The 17,214-nt window shown below is 41.4% G+C and overlaps 1 protein-coding gene and 1 long non-coding RNA gene across 31 annotated transcripts in view; one reads left to right on the top strand and one right to left on the bottom strand.

The window, feature by feature from the left end:
* Window positions 1–15,066, bottom strand: part of Gm6225 (predicted gene 6225) — a 30,448-nt gene extending 15,382 nt beyond the window's left edge. Inside the window, exon 1 of the long non-coding RNA NR_033457.1 lies at window positions 14,304–15,066. This is a non-coding gene — a long non-coding RNA (predicted gene 6225). The remainder of the gene's footprint in view (window positions 1–14,303) is intronic.
* The window catches only part of Crem (cAMP responsive element modulator), a 71,420-nt gene continuing 67,914 nt past the window's right edge, over window positions 13,709–17,214 (top strand). For 13 of the 30 annotated variants that reach the window (XM_006525576.4, XM_006525575.4, XM_006525574.4 and 10 more), the window contains exon 1: window positions 14,018–14,102. The gene's annotated coding sequence lies outside the window, so the exon portion shown is untranslated. Of the gene's footprint in view, window positions 14,103–17,214 lie in introns of all 30 variants that reach the window. The other 17 variants (NM_001110852.1, NM_001110851.1, XM_030250314.1 and 14 more) reach the window with 15 other exon arrangements.

Genomic DNA, 17,214 nt, shown 5'->3' with positions numbered 1-17,214 from the left:
TTGTTGTCTGAATGACTGAATGTTCTGTGTTTCATGTTGGAAAATAAAAAATGGCTAAGACTTTATCTGCTGGTTCAGCAAAGTGTGAGTGGCTCACACTTTAGCCAAGAATCAGGCACAGCAGGGGAGCCACTGCTGAAAAAATTGCTTTCAAAGAAAAGTCAGCAGCTTCTTTGTTTTAAGTCAAAAAAGCTGATAGTTGGGTTTTTTTCCTGGAAAATTCTCTGCAATCATGATTATTGTATTTAACAAGTGACAAAGTGCTTTTTATCTTATAATTATAGCTATAAAAAGTAAAATTCTTTGATTGGTCTAAATTTATAAGACTTGTGTCGCCGCTGCATTTGGTTTTTTCCTGGTCTTAAAGGTGTAACATTGGTAGCAAAACAGCTTTAAATTGGTAACTCCGGTTTGGAGTCTTTCAAACACGTGGCATACAGCAGGCCAAAAAACTAGGCCTCTAAGGATACTTCTACTTGAGATAATATTTAATGTGATTCTTATCCTAAAAGGTAGACTTGAAGATAAGATTTAAAACAATGTCTCTTTAATGAAGCATTAAAATTTGCACTGTCATGCATTCAAAGGTATAAATTGGCAGCCAAACTTTGTAACATGATAGTAATGTTTTTAATATTGATTTTAAAGATGATAAATTGTTTTAAAATTGGGTTTTGCTTTCCCAAGGTTGTAGATAATATCCTAACGTTGCAAAAGAAACTTGAAAATTATGGTTAAAACTGCCAGTGTTCCATTGACTGCAGCTTGAAGTTTGATCGCAAATTTAAGATTTTCTACTCACCCATATATTGTTAATTAAGATTATTACAAGAGTAATCATTTTATGAGAGCACTAATACAGCTCTTTGTGGCTATACAGCCATACAAAGATCAGAGCAGCCTCAGAGAGGCTTGTGTGACTTTCTTTTGTTTTGCAAATGGAGTGCCTAAGGAAGTTCTTGAAACTTGCCTCTCCTTGCCTCCAGGGGAATTTTCTTTTAGCTAAAAGAACACTGTTTCAGATCTATCCAGGTGTTGTTCTAAATAAAGTTCAAATTCAGAATTTATAAAAGGTCAATCAGGCTGTAGAACTTATAAAGGCATTACAATCTGGCTTGCCTACTTCATGTAAAGTTATTATAGGTGTAAAGGTTCATTTTTTCCTCTGCATTCTGATAATTGTAAAGTGTTTGCTTCTAGTGAACTGGTAATCACTGGAAAATTTTGCCTCTAGGTATGGCTAATATAGCTTTACATTATGTAAGAAAAATTTTTATTCTCTCTGCTTCTATACAAGAAGCTAAGAGTTTGAATCTTTTAGTGTATATTGTTTCCTAAGTGGAAAGTACTTTATTAGCTAATGCCTCTCAAGGGAAGTTTACTTCAAATCTTTGCTCACACAATGAGCTTTAAAGTTCTGGGGAGTAGTTGTTGCTCCATAAGATTCAGAGGCAATATCTTTTTAATATTTAGGGTTTTAGTTATACTATGAAGTTGTGGTACAGGAAATCTAAGAATGAAAAATTGATTTGCTTCTAAATTTTATTTTCAAAAGCTTCCAGGAGATGTTAATTGGCTAAGGCCTCACCTTAAGGTCTTACAGTGTCTTAAACCTTTGTCGGATGTTATCTTGAGAGACAGAAATTAACTGGTAAAGAACAAAAGGCTTTGCAGGAAATAAAGAAAACTTTTATAATTGCTATCAATTATAATCAATGGTAATTAAATATTAGCTCCTTATTTTAGTTATGGTTATTGAATGTGCCCACAGCAATTCTTTGGCAAGAGAAAACATTAATGTAAAATCATCTTTCTTTGCCTCAAAGCAAAGTTTTAACATCTTATTAAGGCTGCTGTAGTGCTAATAAAGAATTGTAAGATAAATTCATATATTTTAGAAAAAACTATAACAAAAATTGTATCTTATAAACCTGACAAAGTGTCTGTTCCTTGTTCCAAACAGCAATTAATTTGGTTATTGCAGAATATTGATATTTGGCCTATTGCTTACCATCATTTTAAATAAAATTGATAATCGTTATCCTAAAGATGAGTTAAAAATTGTTTTTATGCATGCTTTTATACCTTCTATAAATAAATTCATGCATGCATCCCATTTACTGTGTTTAAAAACAGCCCTTCTATGGGAGAAAAGTATATGTGAATTGGATCACACGCTTATTCTTTTGAGTTTCCTCCTTCTTCAGCACAGATAATTAAATTGTGTGCTGTAGATGGTGTTTTAAAATGTTGACTAGTCAAGCTTTAATTTGTATATTAATAGTCAATATTATATCTCAGAGCTTACAATTGCTTAAAATTGTTCATCCCTCAGATAGTATAAATTCTCAAATTTGCAATGGTTTATGCATATACAACTCACAAAAAAAAAACGCTGTTCTTTTTAGAAGACTGTTTTTGGACATTTAAGAATTTGTCTTAGACCCCTTAAGGCTAGATTTATATCTCAGGCAGATTACAGGCCTTACATAAGAATAATCTCGTTCTTTATATAATCAAAACAGTAATGGCTTGAGATAATATTTTGGTATTTTTAGAGAATGTGCATGTCAAATTGAAAAAAAATGTTCTTGGTGTCCTCAGATTCTACCTGTTTCCACATTATGGAATTAATTCTTGAGGACTTATACTTAATCAATTGCTGCAAATGAATTCTCTTATTTCTGATTAATACATAAATAAATAAATTATGCACATGTGACTGTTAATAACTTTTCAAGCCTTCTAGCTACAACCACTCTTCAAGAGAAACAACTGAAAGTATAATTAGTCACTGCCCATGTTATATTAAAACTGACTATTACAGTCAAATATTTGATATGTTTTGTCAACAATTTTATAATTCTCAAAGACAAGGTATTAAACTATAGCTTCTTAAAGAACAAAGAAGGGGAGGAATTATGTCCCCATGCACATTACTTAACTCATATTTTTATTTTAAGAATTTTGAAATTTGGATGTCAAAGGACTTAGTAAATGCCTTATAGTATCTTAAAACTAGACATAAACATGTCTAGGTGAGATGAAAAGCATCTACTTATTGGCATATGGCTTGATCCTGAACAGCTACCCTATTGGGGAAAGAGGAAAGCTTAGGTTCTCTCCACAGAATGCTGCAGAAGCATGACAACTGTCAGAATGATTAGTGTGACAAGCTGAAATGTGAGTTCATTGAGTGCCCTGACTGTGGTGACAAGAAAGCTGAATTGGTTATATGTTTCTGACCCACCTTTGCTTGCCTTAGTTCCAGATTGGACAAGCTAAGATGCCTTGCTTCAAACTTTTTAACCTTATGGGACAAAGAACATTAGAGACCGTGGAATCTGACTTAGAAAGATTAGTCATAAGAAAGAGTTATAATGATTCTTCTCTTTCCTTCAATGTGACCAGTTATTCTAACTCAGTCTTGGACTGGTCTAGTAATATTTCCAATATTAGAGATTCCCATTGAAGATAGTTAAAAATCTTAATTACCTAGCAAAGTTAATTTGGAGCACAGCCTTCACTTTCAGAGAATCTCCGGGTTTTCTGCAAATTCTCAAAGCCAGCTCCCCCACACCCGGAGGAGAAGAGTCTGAGCTTGACCATTGCTAATTTGCAACTGAATAAAGTACCTGGTCTTCCACAAAGAAGCTTTTATCCTGTTGCTTTTCACTGTCTCTCGACTTTGTTTTTCTTTTTTTTTTTTTTTTTAAATAATCTTTTTTTAGATTTATTTATTGGTTATATGTAAGTACACTGTAGCTGTCTTCAGACACTCCAGAAGAGGGCATCAGATCTCATTATGGATGGTTGTGAGCCACCATGTGGTTGCTGGGATTTGAACTCCGAACCTTCAGAAGAGCAGTCGGGTGCTCTTACCCATTGAGCCATCTCGCCAGCCCCTCGACTTTGTTTTTCAAGCAGGTCAGTCAAAGCCTTACAGCCTAAATTCAGCAAGCATGCAGCCTTGCCTCCATCAAGCACGGGTGGCAGAAATTCATCAATATGAAGAAGCATATTCAGTATATATTGTGGCTTTGGTCTGATTTGGAAATAAGGTGTTCTATGAGGGTCGGACAGTCAATGATGGGCAACCAAATTTCGCAGCCATATCAATCTAAGACAGAGGTATATGCCAAGAGGCCGTGGTTTGTTAATAATACACCACAGAGCCATGTTTGTGCAAAATAAACACAAACAAGCTGCATATATTCTCCTTGATGGATAAGAATGGCTCGGGAAAATCTGAGATTTCCTAAAACAGGCACGGCCGCCAGCCACCATAACTCCCAGGCAGGACTATGTAGCATAAATAACTTTTATGTCTCGGTCCAGCTGTTTTTATTATATAATGGGGGGGGGGAGGGGGGTGTTGTAACCTCCCCCAGCCTTAAGTGGGCTGATGCAAACCTTGCTGCCACTGAGAATGAGACCACCTGGGTGGAGCTTTCTGACCTAGATGGCTCTATTGTTCTGTCACCTGCGGCTGCTCTCCTCCAAGACACATCCTATCCTGCATGTCACCTACAGGCTGGTTCCAGACACCAAGAATGGACTGGTGGGGTGGGGGGATGGGACTCCCCCTTTAGAAGCACAGGCTCTTAGTAAACTCGTGGGCCTTGAACAGAAATGTGTCTTGGTCTCCATTAATTTCTCTCGCAGTCTAAGTCTTTTTCAGCCCCATCCTGCTTCCCAGGTATACCTCGTTCATGTAGGCTGCGGGCCGGCATACACCACCTCAGGACACTGAAATTACAGTGGCATCATGCCCCATTTACACAGTGCTGGGGATTGAAGTTGATTGCTTAGCACGTGCTTTTCCCCATTCAGGCCCTATGGTGAAGCAAGGCTACACTCTCTGCTGCTATACCTTCTGATAGAGCCAGCTATTCTAATGGGCTCTGGGCTTGTATGTGGCTTTTGCCTTTCTACTGTTCTTACTTTTTTTTTTTTTTAAAGAATTATTTACTATTATATGTAAGTACACTGTAGCTGTCTTCAGACACACCAGAAGAAGGCATTAGATCTCATTAAGGATGGTTGTGAGCCACCATGTAGTTGTGAGATTTGAACTCAGGACCTTCAGAAGAGTAGTCAGTGCTCTTAACTGCTGAACCATCTCTCCATCCCTTTTTATACTGTGTCATCTTGCTGACCTCAGCTTCTTTCTGAAGTCACCTGTGAACAGAGTCCATTGTGAATTGGCTTCATGCAATACAAGTGTCCACCTTCCTCAATAATTCCTTCTCTACTTCCCTCTGGTCCCTCATACTTATGATGCTCCAGCCAGTCTTCAATAACCAAGTATACCTCACTACTCATGTGAGTCCATCAGGGACAATTTGTTTTTCTAGAATCCTGCCAGCTGTAAACAAACAAACAAACAAACCCCTCCCCTCTTCCTCAGCCCCTTCCCCATGTCTCTACCTCATTCTGTTTTTGTATCCATATTTTTCCTGCCAAATCTGAGGTTGGTGTAGTGGATAACATCTATGTGTAGTCTTTTCCATTATATATTTTTTCCTTACAGGAGCACATTGTGTCTAGAAAGACAGCTGAACCTCGGCTGCATGTCTCACCACCCACAGTAAAAGCAACAATGTAAGACTCTGATGAGCCTTAGCTACTGGGGACCACCTGCCCCGCCCCTTGAGTGGATCACATGGTGCTGGAGATCGATGCAAAAGCAAGAGTTTATTGTTCCAGTGTGCTGGGAACATCCTACACTCAAAGGAGAGGCAACCCCGGGTGGCTCATTTGGCTAGTTTTTATATAGTTTCCAGGGGCAGAATAGAGCATCAGCAAGTAGGCACAATATGATTGGCACACAGTGTGACCTTTAAACTGATTGGTACTATATCTGCAGATGGCCCAATGATCAGTCTGCCCTGCAGTTTTTCTGAGGAATGTAATCAGCCTCTCCCTTCCAGGGAGGGAGCGGTGTCTATATGCACCATCAACCTCTCCCTTCTTGGAAAGGAGGGGCCTTCATGTTCTGGCGCTTCCTGGAACTTTCCAAAGGTCCTGAGCTGACATCTTAACTTATACCACATAACCCAGCCTCCTGATATTCATGTTCCATGTGTCCAGGCAGGGATTGCGGTATTCTCCCTACTCTCTCAGATGACTTGGGGGCATATGTATCCATTGAGGAGGCATGGTACTCCAAACTATGTGAGAAAGGCAGCCACACTGGAATTCTCCCATAGGATGCTGTATACTCAGACAGGTTGGCCTAAGGTACATGCTTTATCAATCATCGTGGGGACCATACAACTGGCATGATAGGAAAGAGGCAAACCATCTCCTGAGAAATGGGGAAAGGTCACGTTGTTTGCCTCATGAATGCTCCACCATCAAAGATTATTAGCATTAGTTGGATGTCTTATTCTGTACCACAGAACCTGTGCAAATGCTCCTCCCCAAATCATCTTTGCTTCTGTCAGTCTTGGTTTGGGCACCAATTATGTTGCATGACATTTCTGGGGAGATGAGCAAATATTTCTTCACTACAGACAGGGCACTGATGGAAGATCAAAGAAACCATTTTACCCCATTCTTTTTTATTTTTTATTTTAGATTTTTTATTAGATATTTTCTTCCTTTACATTTCAAATGCTATCCCCAAAGTCCCCTATACCCTTTACCCCATTCTTGATTGGCAACCCAGTTGTTTATTGGTGTTACTGTACATGTGAGGGTTAGTTATAGGAGCATGGGTGACTCAGAGGTGCTGGATTTTATAATCCTAATGATAAATACAACCGAGATATTTTATTTATAAGCCATATGCCTAGATTGGGCAGATCTAGGGATATACTAACTTATTCCCAGCTATAAAGCCCCTGTTACTTGCTGTTTCTCCTACTCATGCAGTTCTGGTCCATGGCCAATTCCTCCTCCTCCTCCTCCTCTTCTCCTCCTTTTCCTCCTCCTCCTTTCCTCTTCCTCTTCTTCCTCCTCTTCCTTCCCCCCTCTCTGCTCCTTTCAGGGATCCACATTTTGAGAAACCAGTATTTAGCATTAGAATGTAAGTAGTATTAGGCCAATTCACTACACAAAGGCAACCGAAGTATCTGTGATAACGTAAGGAACCTGTAATCTTGAATCTCCCTGCCCAACCCACAGGCCCACTTTGAAATTCTTTACTGTTTACATAACCTTGAGGAGGAGTTTCATGACTCTCATAATTTTATGAGCTTCCTGAATCTTGTAAGATTTATGAGTGTCTCAATCTCATATGCTTCTATTTCAACCAGTAGTTGTTTAGCCCATGAGGCTGGATGTACCAGCTGGTCTTCAGTAAATGCTGGCCTCCAGATGTAGGCTCTAATGCCAGAGAAGAAATGGACTTGCTAATCAGGGTGAGAACAAGCAGGCAAATAAAGTTTCTTCTTCCATGTGCTGCCAACAGATGGTGTGGCCCAGGTTAAAGGTGGATATTCCCACTTTAAATGATCTGAATTAAAGGTTTATCTTCTCACATCAAAGATTCAGATTACAAGTAGGTCTTCCTACTTCAAACTACTTCAACCAGGCAGTGGTGGTACATGCCTTTAATACCAGCACTGAGGAGGCAGAGGCAGGCAGATCTCTGAACTTGAGGCCAGCCTGTCCTACAGAACATGGCCTAGGACAGCCAAGGCTACACAGAGAAACCAGTGTTGAAAAACAAAAAGCAAAAGCAAAAGCAAAGTAAAACAAAACAAAACAAAAACAAAAACCTAACACAATTACAAAACCCAAAAGAAATAAACAAACAAAACTGCTATTAACATAGTTAACATAGTCATGTGGTATACCTTTGGGTATATGCTCAGTAGTGGTATAGCTGGGTCTTGAGGTAGATTGAGTCCCATTTTATGAGAAACACCCATATGGATTTCCAAGGGCTGTACAAGTTTGGATCCCCATCAGCAATGGAGGAGTGTTCCCCTAGCTCCACATCCTCCTCAGCATGAGCTGTCACTTCTGTTTTTTTTTTTTTTTTTTTAATCTTGGCTATAGAATCTCAAAGTTGTTCTGATTTGCATTTCCCTGATGGCTAAGAATGTTGAACTTTTCTTTAAGTGCTTCCCAGCCACCATTTGAGATTCCTCTCTTATTCTGTTTAAATCTGTACTCCATTTTTTTGGTTGGTTGCTTCTTTGAGACAGGGTTTCTCTGTGTAGCCCTGACTGTCCTAGAACTCAGTCTGTAGACCAGGTTGGCCAAAAATTCAGAGTTCCAGCTGTCTGTGCCTCCTAAGTGCTGGACTTAAAGGCATGTACCACTACTCCTGGCTATATCCCATTTTTAAAATTGGATTATTGTTTATGTCTAGTTTCTTGAGTAGCCCTCTGACAGATGTGAAGTTGGTAAAAAACAAAACAAAACAAAAACTTTTTCCATTTTGTAGGCTGCCACTTAGTCATATTGACAGTGTCCTTTGCCTCAGTTTCCTGAGGTCCCATTTATTAATTGTTGATCTTAGTGCCTGAGCTATGAGTGTTCTGTTCAGGAAGTTCTCCCTTATGGCAGTGTGTGCAAGGCTATTCCCCACTTTCTACTCTATAAGGTTTAGTGAATCTGATTTTATGTTCAGGTCTTAGATCCAATAGGGCTTGCGTTTTGTGCAGTGTAATAGATATAGATCTGTTTGCATCCTTCTACATGCTAACAAGCCAGAAACTAAAAACTGTTCCTCAACTCAAGAATGGATAAAGTAAGTGTGGCAAATGTGGTACACAATGCAGTATTACTCAGCTGTTAAAAAAGAAAAATGACATCATAACGTTTTCAGACAAATGGATTGAACTAGAAAAAAAATCATCCTGAGTGAGGTAACCCAGACACAGAAAGAAAAACATGGTATATGTTCACTTATAAGTGGACATTAGCTATAAAGGATAATCATATTACAAATCCACAGACCCAGAGAGGCTATCTAACAAGGAGTGGTCAAGGTGGGATGTTTGGATCTCTTTGGGAAGGGGAAACAAAATAGATTTCGAAGGTGGGAGAGAGTACTGGGAAAGGCTGGAATTGGTGGTCATTTCTGGGGTAAGTAGAAATGTAGTGCAATGGAAACTCCCTGGAATCTACAAGGGTGACCGTAGCAAAGACTTGTAACTTCTGTAACCAGGCAAGACTTCCAGTGGAGGAACAGAGACACCAACCCAGTCATAACCTTTGACCTACAATTTGTCTTGACTGCAAAATTTGCTGGAGTGAAGGTAGACTAGAACGTGTGGGAGTAGCCAACCACTGACTGGTCCAGTCAGACCCATTCCATGTTAGGGAGCTCTTTCGGGACACTTCTAGCAACCAGAGGCCAGATAGCCCAGAGACCTAGGAAAACATCAAATATGACTGGCAAGAAATAAAAATAAAAAAAAATCAATGAAATGATTCATAATAATAGTCTCCTATAGTCTAGACTAGGATCTAGGATAATCATTACTACAGAGGCTTCATCCAGCAACTGATATGCAGATGCAGAGACACACAGCCATTTATTTGGTTAGAGCTAATGGAATCCCTTGGAAGGGGGAGAAAAAGGATTGTAGTTGCCAGAGGGTTCAAGGATATCACAAGAAAATGGGTCCTCAGAATCAACTAACAGGGGATCATGGGGGCTCACAGAGACTGAATGATAATCAGCAAGCCTGTATAGGTCTAACCTAGGTCCTTTGCATATATGTTATGCTTATGTAGCTTAGTGTTCTTGTGGGACTTCCAACCGAGGGAGTGGTGGTATCACTGATTCTTTTGCCTGCTTTTGGGATCCTTTTTCTCCTACCTGGTTGCCTAGTTCCGCATTGATATGAGGATATATGCCTAGACATACTGCAAATTGTTATGTCATGTTTGGTTGATACCCCTGGGAGGCCTGCTCTTTTCTGAAGGAAAACAGGAGTGGATCTGAGAGAAGGGAATTTGGGGAAAGGCCTGGGAGTATAGGAGAGAGGGAAAACTTTGGTCAGGATGTAATATATGAGAGAAGAATAAATAAATAAAAATAAATATATTTTTGAAAAAGAAGAAAACTATACCTCACAGGTGTTCTCAATCATTTGTATTTTAGTTAGTTCCTGATGTAGTCAAATTGACAACCAAAAGCAGGCATTACAGACAGGAAAGTCAAAGCTGGGCTATGTGAGGGTGATGGTGAGTTTAATGCAGAGAAGAGAGGGAACAAGAGAGAGTGATGGAGAGGAAGAAAGAGAAATGATTCCATGTTTTCTTTCCTATGTGAGATGTGAGATCTAGATGAACATGTGTGCGTGTGTGTGTGTGTTTGTGTGTGTGTGTGTGCTCATTAGCCAAGGTGCATGTGTGGGAGATCAGGGGACAATTTATGGAAGTTGGTTCTTTCCTTCTACCATATGGATCCCAGGGATCAAACTTACATTAGCAGGTCTGGCAGCATGTGCCTTTACCACTGCGCCACATCACCAGTCCTAAAAATTAGTTTTAAAAAAGATTCCTTTACTAGCTCTTGTCCTCCCCAACTTCCCCTTCCTTGTTCCTCCTACTCCTGACTGGTTTGTTTTCTAATAGTGTCCACACCTTTCTTCTCAGGAGGTGGTTTTCTCCTTCTAGGCTAGGTGGCAGGCACCTTTACCTGGTAAGCCATCTTGCTGTCTCTGATTTCTTTTCCCTAAAAATGGTGGAGGTTCTCTAGCTCCCACCTTTACTGTCAACACACAGTGTCTGTACAAAATAACATTAATGTTTATTACCTGATGTTCTTTGTGGCTTTTGAGACAGGGTCTCTCTATGTAGCTCTGGCTGTCCTGGAACTCACATAGGCTGGCTTGGAACTAAGAGATCTGTCTGCCTCTGACTCCCAAGTTTCTAGGGTTAAAGGGTGTGCCACTACACTCAGTTACACGATCTTCATTTCTAACAGGGACATATAAAGTATATTTTCATCTATTTCCTCCTTCTTGGAGAAAGTAGAGCTCAATTTCATCTATAGCGGGCCTCTTTTTATCAGTCCACTAATTTCATCTTAAAATAGGTTGAGCAGTGGGTTTCTGGGTTCCAGGCCAGCCTGGTCTACAGAGTGAGCTCCAAGACAGTCAGACCTACACAGAGAAACCCTGTCTCAACAAACAAACAAAACCTAACCAACCAACCAAACAAAAACATCACCAATAACAAAAAAAGAAAATAGTTTTAAATTTGCTAAGAATGGCGTATATACTTATAATCATAGCAGTCAGATGGTTGATACAGGAGGATCAAAAGTTTGAGGCCAGCCTGGGCTGGATAGTAAGACCTTGTTATAAAAGCAAGCAAGCAAGCAAGCAAGCAAGCAAGCAAACAAACAAACAAAGCATTGTTAAGATGTTGAACAAAGTTAAAAACCAGAATTTCAAAGTTCCTTCTAACTCTTCTCCCTGTGGCTGTACATTTGCACAGTGCTGCTGGTTGACCCCATAGTTTACCATGCTATTTAGTGCCTAGTGCTGCCAGATTAATGCTGAGTGCACTTACTAGCTAGTGTTCAGCCTTCTGTGAATGCCAACTTTATTTTGGTTTTTATGCAGGTATATCTTGGTGGTTTTGTATGCAGTCTACTCAAGCTCTCAGGAAACATGCTTTTCCAGTATTTTTCTTTGACTATTTTATTCCCTGAACTCCAGTTTTTTTTTTACAAAAGCATCAACAAAAAAGACCTGCACATATCCCTCTTTGGATGTCATCCAAATTTTATGGGGAGAGGGACCTCCCTCAACATTAAATTAGTCAAAGCACAGACCTATAAATTTGGTCTTGCTCTGTTGTGGTCTCATACTTCCTGTAGGTTCCAGAATCTCAAATGCACACAGATCTCGCATCTCTGATGGTCTGATTCATTCCAAGTTCAGAAGGGCCTTAAATGAAACCAGGTCAGTAGGACCATGCCACAGCACTTAGAGGCAGAGGATAACAGCATTGGAAGAGAGAATGTATGGCGATTGACTAGGTGGTGATGGTGATGGGTGGCTTTGGGTCTTCTCAGGCTTTAGACTCTGGACTACAAGACAGTTAAGCAGTAACCTCTTTTCAACAGAGGTGGAGTGGGGCTTGAGCCTATGGCCTAGGCATATTGTTCCAGCTACTTAGGAACCTAAAACAAACCTTGAAAACACAAGGTCAGCCCAAGCCCCCAAATTATTTTAAGATAAATGTGAATTAGTGAGATCCTTCTGAAGATTAAAGAAGAAAGGAAAAGGGGTGATAGTGCTGGGGTCATAGCTTAGTACTAGTGAATTTTCAAAGCATGCCTGAGGCTACAGTCATAGATTTAATCCCCAGGAACCTCTCACTCCTCAAACAACAAAAGTAAAAAGAAGTGATATTTAGCTGTCTTAAAGGATGATAAAATTTCAGTAGAGAACCAAGCAATTATCGTGGAAATGGAGAGAAAAAAGGCTATCTACATGAGCTGGAAAATGTAAGGCATTTCTATGGTTCAGCATGTAGTTAGCTACAGTACTACAGAGGGATTATCCCACAGCTTTAAAAACTGATCTGCAGATCTTAAAAGAGGTGTGAGTGTGCTGGGACTATAAAAAGTTCCAGTACTTTGGAAGTTGGAGCAGGAAGATTAGGGGATCAAGGTCTATCTTGATTACAGACTGCTGGGATTAAAGGGATGAAACAAAACCTCCTGTAAGTGATTAGGTTTTATTCTGATTTTGTTTGAGACAGTTTCTGTGTGTAGCCCTGGCTGTTCTGGACTCACTTGGTAGACCAGGCTGGCCTTGAACTCACAGAGATCCACCTGCTTCTGCTTTCTGAGCTCTGGGATTAAAGGCATTTACCACCTTGCCCAGGTGTTACTCTGCCTTTTTTGTAATTGTAACTGTGTTGGTCAAAATTTGGTAAACAGCAGCATTCTGTTACAGTGCCTCCTCCCACCCCAGCCCTTACTCACCTTTCAGACAAATACAGTAATCCTGAGCCACATCCCCTGGTCTACAGGTACTCTGTTACCCACAATATATCCATTCTGAAATTGTACTATCTTGTTCTTGGCATTTCCTTACAGCAACTTTTCACTAGAGATTTCCAGATGGCCAGTCTTGAGTGTTGGTCCATTTTTGTTTCGGATTGCATAGTGACTTAGTTTTAAGAACGAAAGTCCCTGTGTTTAAGAGGACCAGACTCTCTTCAGGAGGGCTTAGAGTAAGAGGAGGTATTAGAAAGGTGCTAATCACGTAGGTGACTGCTTTACAGAGCTTATGCAAAATCTCACGATCGAAACCGAAATTTTCCATTATTAATAGGCTCAAAAAAAAAAAAAAAAAAAAGGTCCTAGCTTTTACCAAACTGTTTTACTATCCTCTGCCACACTTCTGCCTACGGCTTGTAGCTATTTGTACGTTGGGGCAAACAAGTTCTACCGAGAAGGCAGGCTAGGAAGAGGGACCGCGACAAAGTACACTCCAGACCTAACGGCGGTTTCCAGAACCATCCTTGAAGCCGGGGAACTCGGCAGGCTTTAGCGCCTAGCACGCGCCTCCGGCGGAGACCGAACCCCCACACTTTGGGATTGAGGTCAGAGTCAAGAGTCATCCTACAAAGTATATAGGAAAAAAAAAAATGACGATGCGTTGCACAGCATCGTTGTAGTTGGAGAATACGGACACTTCGAGCGCACGCGCGGAAGTTGTAGCTTCCGTTTTCCTGTCCCACCCCTTAGCTCTTCCTAGTCATCTGCCTCAACAAGGCGTCCTCCTCCAATACGCCCCGTCCCCAAGGCTCCGCCCCGACCCCCGTTCTATTTAATTGTTGGATTGTCACCTCTGCAATCCCGCTGACTGCCAGCAGGGGGCAGAGTTCGAGCCTGCAACTTTTTTTCTCCTCCGACCCAGTCCCCTTAGAGAGGCGATCGGCGTGGGGGAGGGGAGGGTAGGGCTCGAGGCCGCAGTTCGGTCCGCTGCTTGCGCGGCTTTCTGTTCGCGTCGGCAGAGAGGCCGCGACAACCGCATCAGAGCTGACGTGGGCGCGACGTGCGGCCGCATCCGCCGGGTTGCCTGGGCGGCGGCCGTCGGGCTCTGCGTCCCCACCTCCTCCCGTCCGTAATCAGTGACGAGGTCCGCTACGTAAACCCTTCGCGGCGGGTAAGTGGCGCGCCTGCCTCGCATCACAGCCCGCGGCGGGCGGCGGCTGCTCGGGACGCGCCTTTCCGCCCGGCCTGCCCTCACCGCCGCCCGCCCGCCCGCCCGCTCGCGGCTCGCCACCGAGAGCTCCCCGGGCACGCAGCGGGCCGCCTGCGCTCGCCCTCTTCCGTGCTTCGTCTTGGTACCGACGAGAAAGCCTACCGTCAGAGAGCCCTCCGGGCGGCCGCTCGGGCTTCTCAGTGTGACAGGAAAAGGGCGTCGGTCCTGCTCGCCACAGTCCTGGGCCCGCAGTAGCGCTTTCGTCCCAGCGTTGCGTTCGCAGTGTAGATAGAAAATAACGTGCCCCATTTCTTCCAGAAGGGTGGCGCAGGGACTGCACCATCGAGTCATTTTTGTCCCCACACAATATAGAGCTGGAGGTGCGGTGGCGAGCGGCCGGGCGAGTCGCAGTTGGGGGGTCCGAGGGTCGACTACTGGATTTCCAGACCCGGAGTAGGGGAGACGTGTCCAAAACAGTCTTGTCGCCTGTTACAGGCGTAACTAACCGCCAGCGTTAAGTGGCAGGCGCCTACGGTCCCAGGACCTTACCGGGAAAGCTGCTGTCTGCTAGTCAGCACCCTCCTGGAGCCCTGGTGCCGGTGTGCCTTGGGTGACTTCTGTGCTCCTTGCTTTTCTGCGCAGTGTGAAACGGGGGCCGATCGGACCACCTTCATTCAGCATCACATTAGTCAGAGTAATTTATGCTCGTGTTTTCACCCTAGTCTCCCAGTTTGGGATAACAAGCTCTTTTCCCTTCATAAGATACTTATTTAAATCTCGGAACCTTACACTCCTCAAAGGAACTATGTATTTTGGCCAATAAATGTGATTATTTAACTGAAACTTTTTGAGAAAGGGTCTCATGTAGTCCTGGTTATATAATGGCCAGATATGTAAGATATAAATAAACTTTTAAATGTATAAAAGACATAGGAACTTTTAGTCTTTTTGTTTTTAACTGTGTCCAAAGGTTAATGAAATTTCTCTCTACTGAAAAAGTTAAATACACTCCAACACTATAGGGGTTTCCTACAGAAATGAGTAGCTGCATGACTATATACAGTCTTGCCTAGAATTATAGCATGTTATCAAAAAACACATAGGAATTCTGGCCAAATCTTAATGAGAATTTAATTTCTCATGTTATTAAGTAAGTATTGGGTTATAAAATTGAGCCAGGTACTCTACTGGGATGCTTGCAAATGCCCTGTCCCATTTAGATAGACTTTTAAAAATACTTAAAAAATATTTAATTTTGAAAGGTGTGTGTGTGAGAGAGAGAGAGAGAGGGAGGGAGAGAGAGAGAGAGAGAGAGAGAGAGAGAGAGAGAGAGAATATGAATGAATCCTATGATATTTGGGTGCTCTTGAAGCTGGCGTTACAGTGGCTGTGCACTGCCTGGTGTGAGAGCTGGGAACTCAATTCAGTTCCTCTGAAAGAGCAAAAAGTGATCTTAATAGCTGAGCCAGCTCTCCAATTTCATTTAGCTAGACTTTTAAAAAATGAAACAAAAAATTGAACTCTTGCCATTGAGAGGCTTTTAGAGCAGGGTTAGAACATTGATGGGGAAACAAATCTGAAATATCTGAAAATTTAAAGTATTTTTACTTTATTAAACTGATGAATTTCATAAACAAAAGCAATTTTTGTTTTGTTTTGTTTTGAGACAGGATCTCATGCTGTGTTCCAGTATATTCTTGAATTTGTGATAATCCTTCCTTAGCCTCCGAATGCTGGAATTATAGTTGTGTGCCAAAATCAACTTATCCAATCTCAATTCTTTGAGAATAGATAAACACATTGGATATGGTTTCAGTATATCAGTGCATACATTTAAACATAGAGATGTTAAGAAAAAATGTCTCATGTGTAACACAGTGCTCATAAATGAACAGCTTAAGGGGTTCCGTTAATAATTAACTTTAGTTCAGTGGTGTAACACTGTATCATTGGAGAGTCCTCTGGGAGGTTATTACCTGTATCTTCATTCCCTGCCCACAAACAGAAAAGAAATGCATGAAGTTTTTAAAATGTACTTTTTACTATGACGACTGTATAGTAAGGACTGTTGTTTTCTGGTGATGGAAGAGAAGGAAGAAGGAAATCTCAGGGAATGTTAGTGGGCATTTGTTTCTGTTTCTGTTGAGACTGGGTCTCACCATGTAGAGTAAGGCTGGTTTTCAGAACAGAAAATTGTCTCAATTTACTTCTCTGATAGTGCAGTTTTATTTTATTTTGCTTGGAAATGTCTTACTTTTCTATTGCCACGACAAAACACTATGAGCAAGGAGTTTATTTTTCTGTTGGTTTGAGTATATCTGCACATCTATATGTCAGAAAATGACCTCAGCTCCTGCTCTAGATGGCTGTGAGCCCCAATGTGGTTGCTGGGAATGGAATTTAGAACCTCTAAAAGAGCAACTAGCGCCCCTAACTATGTTTTGAGCCCTGATCAAGGCAGTTTATAAAAGAAAGCATTTAATTGGGGTCATGGCTCCAGAGGGTTAGAGTCCATGACCATCATGGTGAGGAGCACTGCAGCAGGCACACACACATGGTGGTAGCTCAGAACCTACATCTCATCCACAAGCATTAGTCAGAGAGACCTAACAGAATGATGTGGGGTTTTGAAACCTCAAAGCCTAATTCCAGTGACATACCTGGTTTACAACAAAACCATGCCTCCCAAGCCAAATGTTTCTCAACCTGTGGGTCATGACTCCTTTGGGGGTCAAACAACCCTTTCGCAGGGGTTAAATATCAGATATCCTGCATATCAGATATTTAAATTATGATTCATAACAGCAACATTACAGTTACGAAGTAGCAACAAAAATAATTTTCTGGCTGGGGGAATCACCATAACATGAGGCGCTGTACTAATGTGTCATAGCATTAGGGTCAAGATCCACTGTCCTTGCCAAATAGTTTAAACCAACTATAGACCAAACATTAAAATATCACAGCTTATGGAGGCCATTCTCATTCAAACCACCAAAAATGTTTTTAGAGAATTCTTTTTCTTCAATGAGTAACAAGATCAAACCCAGGGTCTGTATATACTAGGCAAACA

The sequence above is a fragment of the Mus musculus genome, chromosome 18 (genome assembly GCF_000001635.26).
Source record: "Mus musculus strain C57BL/6J chromosome 18, GRCm38.p6 C57BL/6J".
NCBI lineage: Eukaryota > Metazoa > Chordata > Mammalia > Rodentia > Muridae > Mus > Mus musculus.
This window is presented reverse-complemented; position numbering and strand designations above follow the sequence as displayed.